Source organism: Elephantulus edwardii, unplaced genomic scaffold, assembly GCF_000299155.1.
Source record: "Elephantulus edwardii isolate Elephantulus edwardi_28Jun2011 unplaced genomic scaffold, EleEdw1.0 scaffold00063, whole genome shotgun sequence".
Taxonomy (NCBI): Eukaryota; Metazoa; Chordata; class Mammalia; order Macroscelidea; family Macroscelididae; genus Elephantulus; species Elephantulus edwardii.
In genome coordinates this window covers 6891251-6904071 of record NW_006399813.1, presented here as the reverse complement: position 1 = coordinate 6904071, position 12821 = coordinate 6891251, and the positions used below count along the sequence as shown (strand labels likewise).

At 40.2% G+C, this 12821-nt stretch overlaps 1 pseudogene; it reads right to left on the bottom strand.

The window, feature by feature from the left end:
- Positions 1 to 3529: 3529 nt before the first annotated feature.
- The window catches only part of LOC102847719, a 25450-nt pseudogene continuing 16158 nt past the window's right edge, over positions 3530 to 12821 (bottom strand).

The following is a 12821-nucleotide window of genomic DNA, read 5'->3' as shown; positions in this document are numbered from 1 at the left end:
TTCGTGCTAATGCTCAGAATTTCCTAGACTTCGGCCCCATCATTTGAAGTCACTCAGGATAACCACAAAAGGCTGTTGTTGTCAGATACCATTGAGTCAAGTATGAGTCATAGTGACCCTATGAACTGCTGACCTGAACCCTGCTTTATCCTGTGCCATCTTCATCATCTCTGACACGCTAGGGCCATTATTGACATTACCTTGCCAATCCATCTTGTTGAAGGTCTTCCTCTCTTCTCTGACCTTCCATTTTTCCAAACATGATGTCTTTTTCTAAGGAATAGCCTCACCTAGCTATATGTCCAAAGTATGAAAGAAAAAGCTTCATCATCTTTGCCTCCAAAGAGTCAAAAGGTAGGTGGCTTCAAATCATTTCTGCCCACTTGATAACCACACTCACATGCTGTTTGGTGCTGGCAATTGAGAGCCACTTCTTGCCCCAAATTCTCAGTAAAAGCTGTGGGAAAGCAAGGGTTCTTGGAAAAGACTGGGCCCTTGAATCTTAAACACTAGCCTAGGCCTGTTGACTCAGTCAGAATTTTCTGGGATTTTCCTAGGTTCATGGAGAAGAAGGGTAATTTTCAGTAGATTCACACCTTCATAAAGATTCTCTTGTTCAGTGGCTTATAAATCCTTGAAAGCAGGGGCCATCGATGAAACTGGGAAATTTTGGGAATGTAGGGATGTGGTGGGGTTACTACTAGGTCCTGTTTAGTTGGTTGTGATTCATAATAGTCCTTTGCACATTGGAACGAAACCCTACAGTCTTGTGTTATCCTTACAATTGTTGTTACTTTTAAGCCCATTTTAAGCCAATCCATCTATCTTACTGAGGAATCAAAGTAGAAGATCCTGTAAAAAGTAGGAGAAACTGTGGAACAAAACTAAAAAATACACCAAAAAAGTCAGGCTCATTGGTCCCAGAGAGTTTGATGGAACCCTCAAGACTGTGGTCCTTAGTCATCCTTCCAGCTTGAAACAAAATTGGTCCCTATCACTCATTTTATAGTCAAATACTGTTGTTGTTTGTTAAGTGCTGTCAAGTCGTAGATGACTCATAGCAACCCTATGAATGAAAGACCTGAACACTTCTATAACTTTCATCATTTCTCCAAGTTCATAGAGTTTAGCAACAAGTCATTTTCAACGTGGATGCCACTCCTGCTTCCAAGCTTGTTTTAATTGGGGAGCTCCACCAAACACTGTCCACCATGGATAACCATTATTGCATTTGACACATCAGTGTCACAGTATTCAGCTTCACAGCAACTACAAGTTACCTCTGTATAGCAAATGACCAGACCAGTGCTATACCACTTAGAGGAATGTTTAACCAAAAACAATTAAAATCAGGCCTGAGGGCCATAGATCAAAATCACCTACCTTTGACTTGGTAGAATAACTTTCTATCCACTACGCCAAGAGAGCTCTCTCGTTGTTGTTGTTAAGTGCTGTCAAGTTGTAGACAACTCGTAGGGACCCTATGAATGAAAGACCTAAACACTTGTATAACTTTCATCGTTTCTCCATGTTCACAGAGTTTCCAGAGGCAAGCTATTTTGGAAGTGGATGCCACTCCTGCTTCCAAGCTTATTTTAATCGAGTAGCTCCATCAAACACTGTCCAACATGGGTAAAGGTGACCAACAACACGAAGAGACATTCATTCTTTAGGATAATCAACTACATAAGGTCAAAAGAACAGCATTTATGCCAAGGTAAAGCCCAGTAGGCAGGAAGGGGTAGGAGAGAAGGATTCATGGAAATGAGAAGTACAGAGTATAAATGGGAAGAGTAATATTACCCTGGGGATTTAAAATTGTGATATAAAACAAAATGTGTTTGGATGAAAAAGATAAACTTTTAAAAACACAAATATCTTTACATTTTTATCATGATTTGACAAATAATTTATTGTGATTTGAGTAATTATTTACAAAGCAAATGAATTTTTTATTCAACCATTCATACACAGTTTGTTCAATGACGTTAATCTCAATACCTACAATGTAATTACACATTTCTCACTTCCTCTCTGTAATTCTGATTTCCACTAATCCTTCTATATCTCTCTGGATCTGTCATTAGTGATACTGTGCTGACCATCCCCTATTGGATATTACCTTTCCCTTCACGCATCTTTTTTTTCCATTTTTTTAATTAATGACTTTTAATGCAACATATATTTTTACAGCATATTCTTTGCATTTAATTTCCCCCCATTCATTCATAGTGCCTCCCTGCCCACCCTTCTCCCCCAGTTCACTTTTCTCTTTCAAAAGAAAAAAAAATTCTTTCATTGTTATACAATCCCCCCAAGTCCACAGTCCACTTTACTATGCATTTCTTTTTCTGTACTCTTATCATGAAAATAATACCTAATCCTATATTTCTTTTAAATAGTTCTCTCCCTCATCTGTTTCAATGCAGTGTACATTATTTATCCCCTCTTTCTCAGTCTACCCCAACCCCAGTGTCAGTCCCGTTTTACAACAGTGGCAATATTTGTCCTTTTGTCCTTCATGCATCTTAATATCGGGAGCTCTGGTGGCTGAATGATAAGGAGATGTGCCAGCCCAAAGGCAAGCTGTTTCTAATCTACCAGCTGCTCCATGAAGAAAGTTGGGAAATGTTCTCTCATGTGATTTACTGCCTCTGCAAACCCTGTGGAGGGTCAGTTATGGGTCAATTCCAACTTGATGGTACATGACAACAAAATCTTAATGCATTCCTATAATTTACTTACTCATTTTCACTCCCCACTCCCTCCCTTCTCATCATTGGTACCAATTCAAGAATGTTTCAATCTCTATGTAAACCTTTACTTTGCTTTTTATAACAGTGGTCTTATACAATATTTGCCCTTTTATGACTGACTTATTTAGCATAAGGTCTTTTGTGTGCATCCCTGTTGTAAAGTGTTTCACGAATTCTTTATTGCTTTTTAGTGTTTCATAGTGCACCATCATGTGAATATCTCTTTTGGTACTCTCTGTTTTCAGTCAAAACCCATGTAAAGTACAATTTTTTATTTTTCCTAAAATACTATTGATATTTCTTCTACTTTGTCTTATAGAATCTCTGTTAAAATTCACTTGACACTGTAATTATTATTATTATTATAATTTTATTTTTTTCAAATCCATGAACTGCTCTGTGCGAGATGGGTAATCTCGTCCCTTGCAATTAAAATGCCTCTGAAAACCCCCTGGGGGGTCAGCTATGGGTTGGTTCCGACTCAATGGTACACAACAACAACATAAATATTTTATTAACGTTTATACTAATATATTCTCCTATAAAAAGGTAATTTAACAAAACTTTCCTTTTGATATTTGAGTTATCCAATAACAGATCTATGTGTTTGAAAAATTCCCACTGAACAACAACAAACTTTATTTTCTTATAGGTGGACATTGAAGAGGACCTAATTTGGGTCTTTTTGTTTTTGTTGTTTTTAAAAAAAACAACACAACACCACCAAAACTGTTTCAAAGACAAAAGTAGATCCAAATCTAATGGAAATGAACTTAACTACTGTGTGCTGTGGTGTATTCAGGGTTTTGTTGCTCGATGCAGCTTCCTCTCTGTTTCTTCCCCTGCTCTTTTACTGCACCAAACATACTATTTTCATCACATTCATCATCACTACCAAACTTTGTTTTCTTGCCTTCAAATAACTTTTCTTATAGCAGAATCAGCCTGGCCAACTTCATTTGCTTGTCCTTTCCCTTTAAATGTGCGACCTTTAGATTTCATTTGTTCAGGGATTCATGTCGATCTTCCATGGTTCTTTTTAACGCTCCTTTTCCCACTTCACCTTCTAATACTTTCCACATCATTTCTTTGTTCCTCAGTTACAGGTTATCATTATTTGCATCTTTGGCTTTAGCCAGTACTTCTTTAGCTTTTTCTTTTAATAGAATTACGCCCTCTTTTGATCATCTGAAAAAAAAATCTATCCACTTTATTTCTCCATGATTTGAGAAAAGAATGTGCAAATCTTCTCTACAGGTTTGATTATCTAAGTCACTAGAAAATTTCAGCAAGCAGCCAATCTTCTAGCAATTTCATCTCAGCATCTTCTATAAACTTCTATTTTGTTTTATTTTTCTTTCTTTTGATTAGCTCTTAATTTAGCTTCCACTTTATTTTGCTTTCTTTCTCCATTGACACAATAACTGGGGTAATGAGGGTAAGTGTGTCAGAGATAGTGAGATGGGCTCAGGATAGAGCAGGGTTCAGAGCTATTGTGCATTGGGTCACTATGAGTTGCAAGTAACTCGATGGCACATAACAAAACAACACCAATCTCCTTTAAAAATCTTAGTGGGTCTGTGTCTTTCTACTTCTGGCCAGGGGGTTCAACAAACTACTCAGCACATTCAATGCTCTAAAAACAACAAATATTGATCCCTTTATCACAGTGTTTTTCTCAGCTGAACACTTACTACTTGACTTCGGTGTTCTAACAGTTCTTTCACATCATCAGTGGGCTGTATCAGTTGGAAAGCCTTTAATATAAACAGATCTGGGTTTTAGATAATTTTTGTACTCATCAGTTACTTGAAAAGGGGTTTGCTTGGAGATCTTCTGATTTTAGTTTTATCTTCACTTATATCCATGAGTTCTGCTTTTGATTTCCTCAACTCCCCTACTATTATATTAAAGTCTGTTGTTAAGACATTTTAACCTATTGAATTTTATCATTATCTCCAAAGATACCTACCCTTCATCTAGTTTTATCTGTTCCTTTAAAAATTTGTCCCAAGATAAGTTAAAGTCACTGAAATAACACTAAATTTGATGACAGATTTTGGCCTCCAGCTCAGCCATTTTTTCACTGTCACTGTTTTCTGCCATTGTGGCTCTCTGAAAAATTACCTTTATGGGTCTGCTGTTGTTGTGTACCACCAAGTCAGAACTGACCCATAGCTGACCCTCCAGTGGGTTTTCAGAGGCAATTTATCCGTGAAAGGAGACTGCCCATCTTTGTCTTGTGGAGCAGCTGGTAGATTTGAACTGCATGCCTTTGGAATTGTAGTGCAGATTCTTACCTCTAGGCCACCAGAGCTCAGCAGAAATGCTACACAAGATCAATCAACAGGACGTCACAATTTCTAAACAGGACACTGGAGCTTTTTGGTGTTCAGATCCAGTGTTGAACTCACACACTGCAGAAGGAAAATCAAGGAGCTGCAGCTTCATGCTTTGTGACAGAGTCATGCTGTCATGAATTACTAGGGAAGATGTCTTCAACCTATGCGACTGAATCCAAGAATTTTAGAACTGATAGATCCTAGTGATTAACTAGTCAATTCTCCTAGTCTTTAGCCCCTAAGTAATACAAATAGAGAACTGCCAAGTGTGCAGGCTGGGGCATTTTGTAGCTAGTGTTAGATGGACCTTGGCTGAAAGCAGGGAGTACCAGAGGAATGTCTTTCTGTGTTTCATTGACTATGCAAAGGAATTTGACTGTGTGGATCACAACAAACTGTGGCTGACTCTGAGAAGAATGGGAATACCAGAATATTTGATTATGCTTAAGCTTAACCCCTACTTGGACCAGGAGGCAGTCATCAGAACAGAGCAAGGATACATTGCATGGTTCAAAATCAGGAAGGGTGTATACACCAGGGATGTGTCCTATCTCCATACCTTTTCAACTTATATGCAGAACAGACCATCTGGAAGGCTTGGTTCTATGAGGAGAAATATGGCATCAGGATTGGAGGAAGACTCATCCACAACCTGCATTATGCAGATGAAACAATACTACTTGCTGAAACTGAGGAGGACCTGAAGCACTTGCTGCAGAAGGTCAAGGACTGCAGACTCCAATATAGATTGAAGCTCAACTTCAAGAAAACAAAGATTCTCACCACTGGGCTGATTGGTAGCACCATGATGGACAATGAAGAGATTGAGACTGTTAACAGCTTTCATTTGCTTGGTTCTACAATCAACACTCTTGGTACCAGCAGCCAGAAAATCAGAAGACGAATTGCATTAGGAAAGTCTGCTATGAGAGACCTCTCTAGAGTACTGAAGAGCAATGACATTGGTCTGGAGACTAAGGTGCGCCTGATCCAGGCTATAGGCTTCACAATTACTTGCTATGTGTCAGAAAGCTAAACAATGACTAGGGTTGATAGAAAAAGAACTTATGCCTTTGAGCTGTGGTGCTGGAGAATAGTGTTGAATATACCATGGACTATCAGGAGAATAAACAGGTTTGTTCTGGAGAGGGTGTAACAGGGTACTCTTTGGAGTAAAGGATTCTGAAGCTTTGTGTGACATACTTTGGGCATGCTGTAAGGAGGGACTGGTCCTTGGAGAGGGACATCATGCTTGGAAGGGTGGAGGTACAGTGCAAGAGAAAAAGACCTTTGATGAGTACAATTGTTTCAGAGACTGGGGTAATGAGGGAAAGTGTGTCAAAGACAGTGAGGTCGGCACAGGATAGAGCAGGTTTTAGGGCTATTGTACAGAGTCAGTATGAGTTGCAAGTGACTTGACGGCACATAACAACTAGGGGAAATGTTGGAAGTTTCATCCAGAAGGACCTTGGGGAGAAGGTGATCTGCTTTTTTACAAATCAGCCCTTGAATGCTCTGAGGAGCACAGTTCCATTTGATGCACATAAAGTCACCATGAGTCAGAGTCACTTACCAGTATTATGTTTACCATCAGTCTGTGTGGCTGAGTTGCCACATATGATGACTCTATCTCCACGTTACACAGTGGAACGGTGCTGCTCCGGGCTTCCACAGCTGTGACCTTCCACAAGCAGAACACTAGGCTTTTCCTTCACGACACCTTTGGATGGGTTCTAATGCAAAGATTTCTGGTTAGCCCTTAAGTGTTGAGTCCCATTTGTACCACCAGGGGACTCTACGTTTAGTCTCAAAATGGGGCATAGTTGGGAGGTAGGCGAAGAGCCTATTTAAAGTTATCTGATTATTCCACTTATTACTTATGTGAGGAGCTCTGGTGGCTTGTGTTGGTGTTGTTAGGTGCCATCAAATCAACCGTGACCCTATGAACAATGGAGCTGAGCCTTGTTCTATCCTGAGCCAACCTCACCATCTCTGACACACTTGACCCCATTGCCACAGTCACTGTGTCACTCCATCTCACCCAATGTCTTCCCAGATGGCCTAACGCTAAGGGATTATACTGTCAAAGCAAAGGTACAGAGTTGGAATCCACCAGCTGCTCCAAGAGAGAAAGCTACGCAGTCTCTTCCCATGAAGAGTCAGCTATGGGTCGATTCTGACTCTACAATACACAACAACAACTAGTAAAGTCATGAGAACTAGGGTAGGAAGCTCACGATCTTGGTCTAATTAATGCTCTTTCTGTCATCCCATGCGAAGCAATTGTATAAGTAATTGCAAAAATTTAATCATACTACGGTGTCTCTCTGGAGACTAAGGTGCACCTGATACAGGCCATGGTTTTTGCAATCACTTGTTATGCATCAGAGAGTTGGACAATGACTAGGGAGGATAGAAGAATTGACGCCTTTGAGCTGTGGTGCTGGAGAAGAGTATTGAATGTACCATGGACTGCCAAGAAAACAAACAGATTCATCCTAGAGAGGGTTAAACCAGGCTGCTCCTTGGAGGCAAGGATTCTGGGGCTTCGTCTGACATACTTTGGGCATGTTGCAAGGAGAGACAGGTCTTTGGAGAGGGACATCATGCTGGGTAGAGTAGAGGGACAGCGCAGGAGTGGAAGACCCTCTATGAGGTGGATTGATTCAGTGACTGGGGTAATCAGGATGGGTGTGTCAGAGGCAATGAGATTGGCACAGGATAGAGCAGGGTTTAGGGCTGTTGTGCATAGGGTCGCTATGAGTCGCAAGCGACTCGACGGCACATAACAACAACAACAACAATTGTAAAAAATCAACAATACTCCAAATCAATTTCATAAACATTGTCTCAATAACTTGCTCCAACATCCCATAAGAGAGACATCATTATCCCGTTCAATCAATGTGAAAACAGAGCCGGTGAATTACTTAATTCGGCTAAGGTCATCTGGGTAATTAGTGACAGGAATGCACTAAGAACCTGTGTTTGTGTCCCTTCTACTGTGATGCAATTCCTGAAGGCACGTGGTTCGAGTCCACCAGCTTCTCCACGGGAGAAGGATGGGCATTCTCTCTTGTGTAATTAATTGCTTCTGAAAACCCACTGGAGGGTCAGCTATGGGTCAGTTCTGACTTGATGGTACACAACAACAACCACCTAACCAGTAGGGAGCTCTGGTGGCCTAGTGGCAAGAAAACTAAGCTGCATTTCTAAAGACATGGGTTCAAATACCATCAGCTGCTCTGTGGGAGAAGGATGGGCAATTTCCTCCTGTGTGATTAACTGCCTCTGAAAATCTTCTGGAAGGTCACCTATGAGTCAGCTCCGACTCGACGGTACACAACAACAACAACAACTACAACTACCTAATCAGTATTTTCCAGGGTATCCAGAGAATCCTAGATTTTCTCTGAAATGGTCTGAGGAAATTTGGGATTTTTCAAAGCTCTAGTGGTGTTTCTGGTCAAACATTCTTCTGAGCGGTATAGCACTGGTCTGTCCCTTTGCTATACAGAGGTAAATTGTGGTTGCTGTGATACTAAACACTGTGACCCTGATATGTCAAATGTGATAATGGTGATAATGGTTACCCATGGTGGACAGTGTTTGGTGGAGCTCTCCGATTAAAACAAGCTTGGGAGCAGGAGTGGCGTCCACTTCCGAAATGGTTTACCTCCAGAAACTCTTTCATGTGATTTTACAGGCTGAGCACCTGGGATCCCTGGCTGTGAGGACTAACTCTCCCCGGCCCCCACCTAAGAAGTGAGGAAGAGACAGTGGGGGTCTCTCCTTACATCCAGAAACTCTTTGAACTTAGAGAAATAATGAAAGTTATACAGGTGTTCAGGTCTTTCATTCATAGGGTCACTATGAGTCATCTACAACTTGACAGCACCTAACAACAACAACTAGTGGTATAAGGAGTTGTACTGCTCACCCAAAGACTGTTAAAATCCACCAACAGCTTCACAAGACAAAGATGAACAATCTCCTTCTGTGTGATTTCCAGCCTTGGAATCCAGCTCTGAGTCGTTTCCAACCTGATAACGATGAACACGTTTCGTGTAGTAGGAGTGACTGTGAGCATACGTGGCTAACGTGTGCCATTGCTAACCAGAATGCTGGAGGGTTGAATGCCTCTGCGGCCTCTTGGAAGAAAGGCTTGGCATTCTACTTTTGAGAAATCAGCCATTGGAAACACTAATTAGTGTTCTCCCCACTGTTTTATCTGATGCACGTGGGCACCATAGATTGATTGTAACTTGGCAGTAATTGGTTTGGTTTTTTGGTTGATATAATAAGGTGCATGTGGCTAGAGGGAGCTTTGGTGGCATAGACCATAGGGAAAAGCGCTCTTAAGCGAAAGGCCACACCTCTCTAAAGGTTCAAATCCACCAGGCACTTCTTGGGAGAAGGATGAGCAATCTCCTCCTGTGCGATTTACAGCCTTGGAAACTCAGTGGAGGGTCAGTTATAGTCAATTCTGATTTGGCAGCAATGAGAGAAAGAGGTTGTGGACAGTCAGGGAGTGATGACAGTCTGTGAGTTTTGCAAACACACTGGAGTTCTGTGTTGTGAAGTCCTATCACTGGCCAGCAGCTCCTCAGCTCTCTCTGCTTGGGAAAGGTTGATGCACTAAAACAGGGGACAGCTAACCTTTTTCTGTAAAACTATTTCCAGATAGGAAATAGTTTCTGTTTTGCCATGATTGCACCAAAGCAGACTCAACCATACTGAGCAAACAGCCGTGACTCTACACAGTGAACTTTCTTATTTACAGAAACTGGTGGCAAATAGGACTTGGCCTGGAAGCTGTGGTTTGTCAACCTGTTTCTTCAGTAAATCATGATACCAGACAGGACTTTATTGTCCCTGTTCTGAACTGAAGCCTCGGGCCACTGACTATCCCAATTCCTGAGGCTTTTACACTTTAAAACTTCCATCCTCCTTTAACACTTTCTGTCTGAGATTTAGCAGTTTAAGGCATCCTGTGTGACTAGCTATTTGAAAAAATATTCTTTTTCTTAAAGTGAAAATTTATAATCTCTCATCATTCATATTGCTTCATTAATTATAATTACATTTTCATTCAATTATTTATAAACATTTTGTCTTGTAAAATGGATTAATCAATTAATTATAATGTCTGGTCAACTTCTTGACATTTCTCTCTGGTAACTTGTCTGTTTATTAATTTTTTTCCTCTTTTCTTCACTCTCTTTCCATTCTGGGTAGCTATCCAAGAATTATTTTGTGTGTAAACCTTTCCTTAACTATTTTTTTTAAACATCATTGTTGCCCATTTTCTTCCCCTCTTCCCTTCCCCTCCCCATCCCGGCCCACAGTGCATCCCTTGCTCCAACTTGTTGTCATACGTATAATGCCTACTCATATATTTTTTCAGACAGCTCTTGTCTTCATCTGTTCTAATGTTTCCTTAACTTTTTATAATAGTGGTCTTACATCGTGATTGTGCCCTTGTGACTGACCCATTTTGCCTCGGATACTATCCTCTAGATACATGCTAGGCAGTGTTTTGTGAATTCGTTTAGGGTTGTATGACTCTATTGGGTGAATTCATTTCATCCATTGATGGACATTTGGGTTGTCTTCATCTCTTAGCTATTATGAATCATCTTGCATGGACATGGCTGTGCATATATCTGTTCATATGATAGCCCTTCTTTCTTTGGGATATACACTTGAGAGTGCGATTGCTGAAGCATATAATATTTCTATTCTTAACTTTCTAAGAAAGTGCCAAACTTTCCACAGTGGTTGTACCATTTAACATTCCCACCAGCAATGAATGAGAGTTCCAGCCTCTCCCCCCCCCACCCCCACCAGCAGGATTGTTTACCGAACTTTGCTCTTGTTGCTGTAGTGAGATAACATCTCATTGCTGTTTTGATTTGGATCTCTCTCATAGCTAAGAAGCAAGCTCTTGTGGCTTAGTGGTGAGGAGTTCACCTAATAATTGATCAGCTTTTCTAAGGGAGAGAGATGGGCAGTCTCTTCCCGTGCAAATTCACTGCCTCTAAAAACCCACTGGAGGGTCAGCTATGAGCTGATTTCAACTCGACAGCTTACAATACAATAGCTAAGGAATATTTGACTGCCTTTTGGGGAAAGGAAGATGATTAAAGGTTCCAGATCAATGTCTCAGCGTCAAAAATTGGGATCTGGGAAAAGATAAGATCTAAGAAGGAGCCCTGCCAGGAAGCAAGTGCGGTAACCCAGGAACTGGCAGCTTTCCTTAATTGGCTAACTGATGCATGCGTAGGAGTTAGGCATGAGTCGCTTGACTTAAAGGGCCAGACACAAAAGAGGCAGAGCAGGTAATTTTTACTATGTGTTATTATCAGCGGTGTCTTTTTTTTTTTTAAATCTTATTTCAGCATTAATGTCATTGGAATGAAAGGAAGGGAAACTTCCACCATTAAGTTAGAACCGAAGCTCTTTTATTTCCCCCCATTAGGAGATTTGGTGGCACAATGTATTAAGCACTGGGTCATGAAAGGAAAGGCCATTTGACTCTACCAGACACTCACTAAAGAATAAATATCTTTTTGCTATTGCAAACAAAGCCAGAATAAACACGAGTGTGCATATATCTGCTAGGGTAGCGGTTATTGTTTCTTTAGGGTATACTCCCAGTAGTGGAATTGCTGGGTCAAATGACATTTTTATTTGCAACTTTTTGAGAAAATGCCATACAGCCTTCCATAATGGTTGCACCATTTTACACTCCCACCAACAGTGAATAAGGGTTTCCGTTTTCCCACAACCTCACCCAGCATTTGATGTTAGCTGTTCAGTTAAATTTTGCTCTTCTTACTAGGGTCAGACAAGTGTCCAGCAACAAACGAATAGAGAAGCTCTGGTATATTCACACAATGGAATACTACGCAGCATTGAAAAACAAGGAGCTCATGAAATATTATGCAAAATGGAGGACATTATGCTGAGTGAAATATCTCAGTCACAAAAGGACAAATATTGCATAGGGCCACTGTTGTAAAATGGGACTGACATCAGGGTTGAGGGAAGACAGAGAAGAAGGAGAGGAATGATGCATTGAAACAGATGAGGGAGAGGACTGTTTAAAAGGGATATATGATTGGGTATTATTGTCATGACATGAGTCCAGAATGAAGGCTGCATAGTGGAGAGGACTTGGGGGAGGGACTGCAAAACAATGAAAGAGTTTTTCTTTTACTTTTCAAGGAGAAGAGTGAATTGGGCGGGGAAGGGTGGTCAGGGAGAAATGTGCAACAATGAATGACTGGAAACCCTAAGTCTCTGCAAACTTTCATTAAAATGAGTAAAAAAAAAGACTTCCTGGATATGTAGAGTCACCAGGAACCTATTGCTATGTAGCTAAAATGATAACATATTACTTACTTATTGTTGCTATTCATCTACAGACATTTCACAATAGATCAATGATCAAAATATTAAATGTGAGATTCTGTATTAATAAGTTAAATAATCTAAATAACACTTTCTAATATTTATTAACACAACTATGCTTAGTAAAATGGAACTAAATCTGAACCTTAGGAGTTTTAAATGTCTAAGCAGTTAGTGAGATATTTAGAAGAAGACTGATTCTACATTATTCATCTCTGCAATGATTTTTAAGGTTTTTTTTTCTTTTTTCTTATTATTATATATAATCATTTTATTAATTTTCATAAACATTTACAGAGATTTTGGG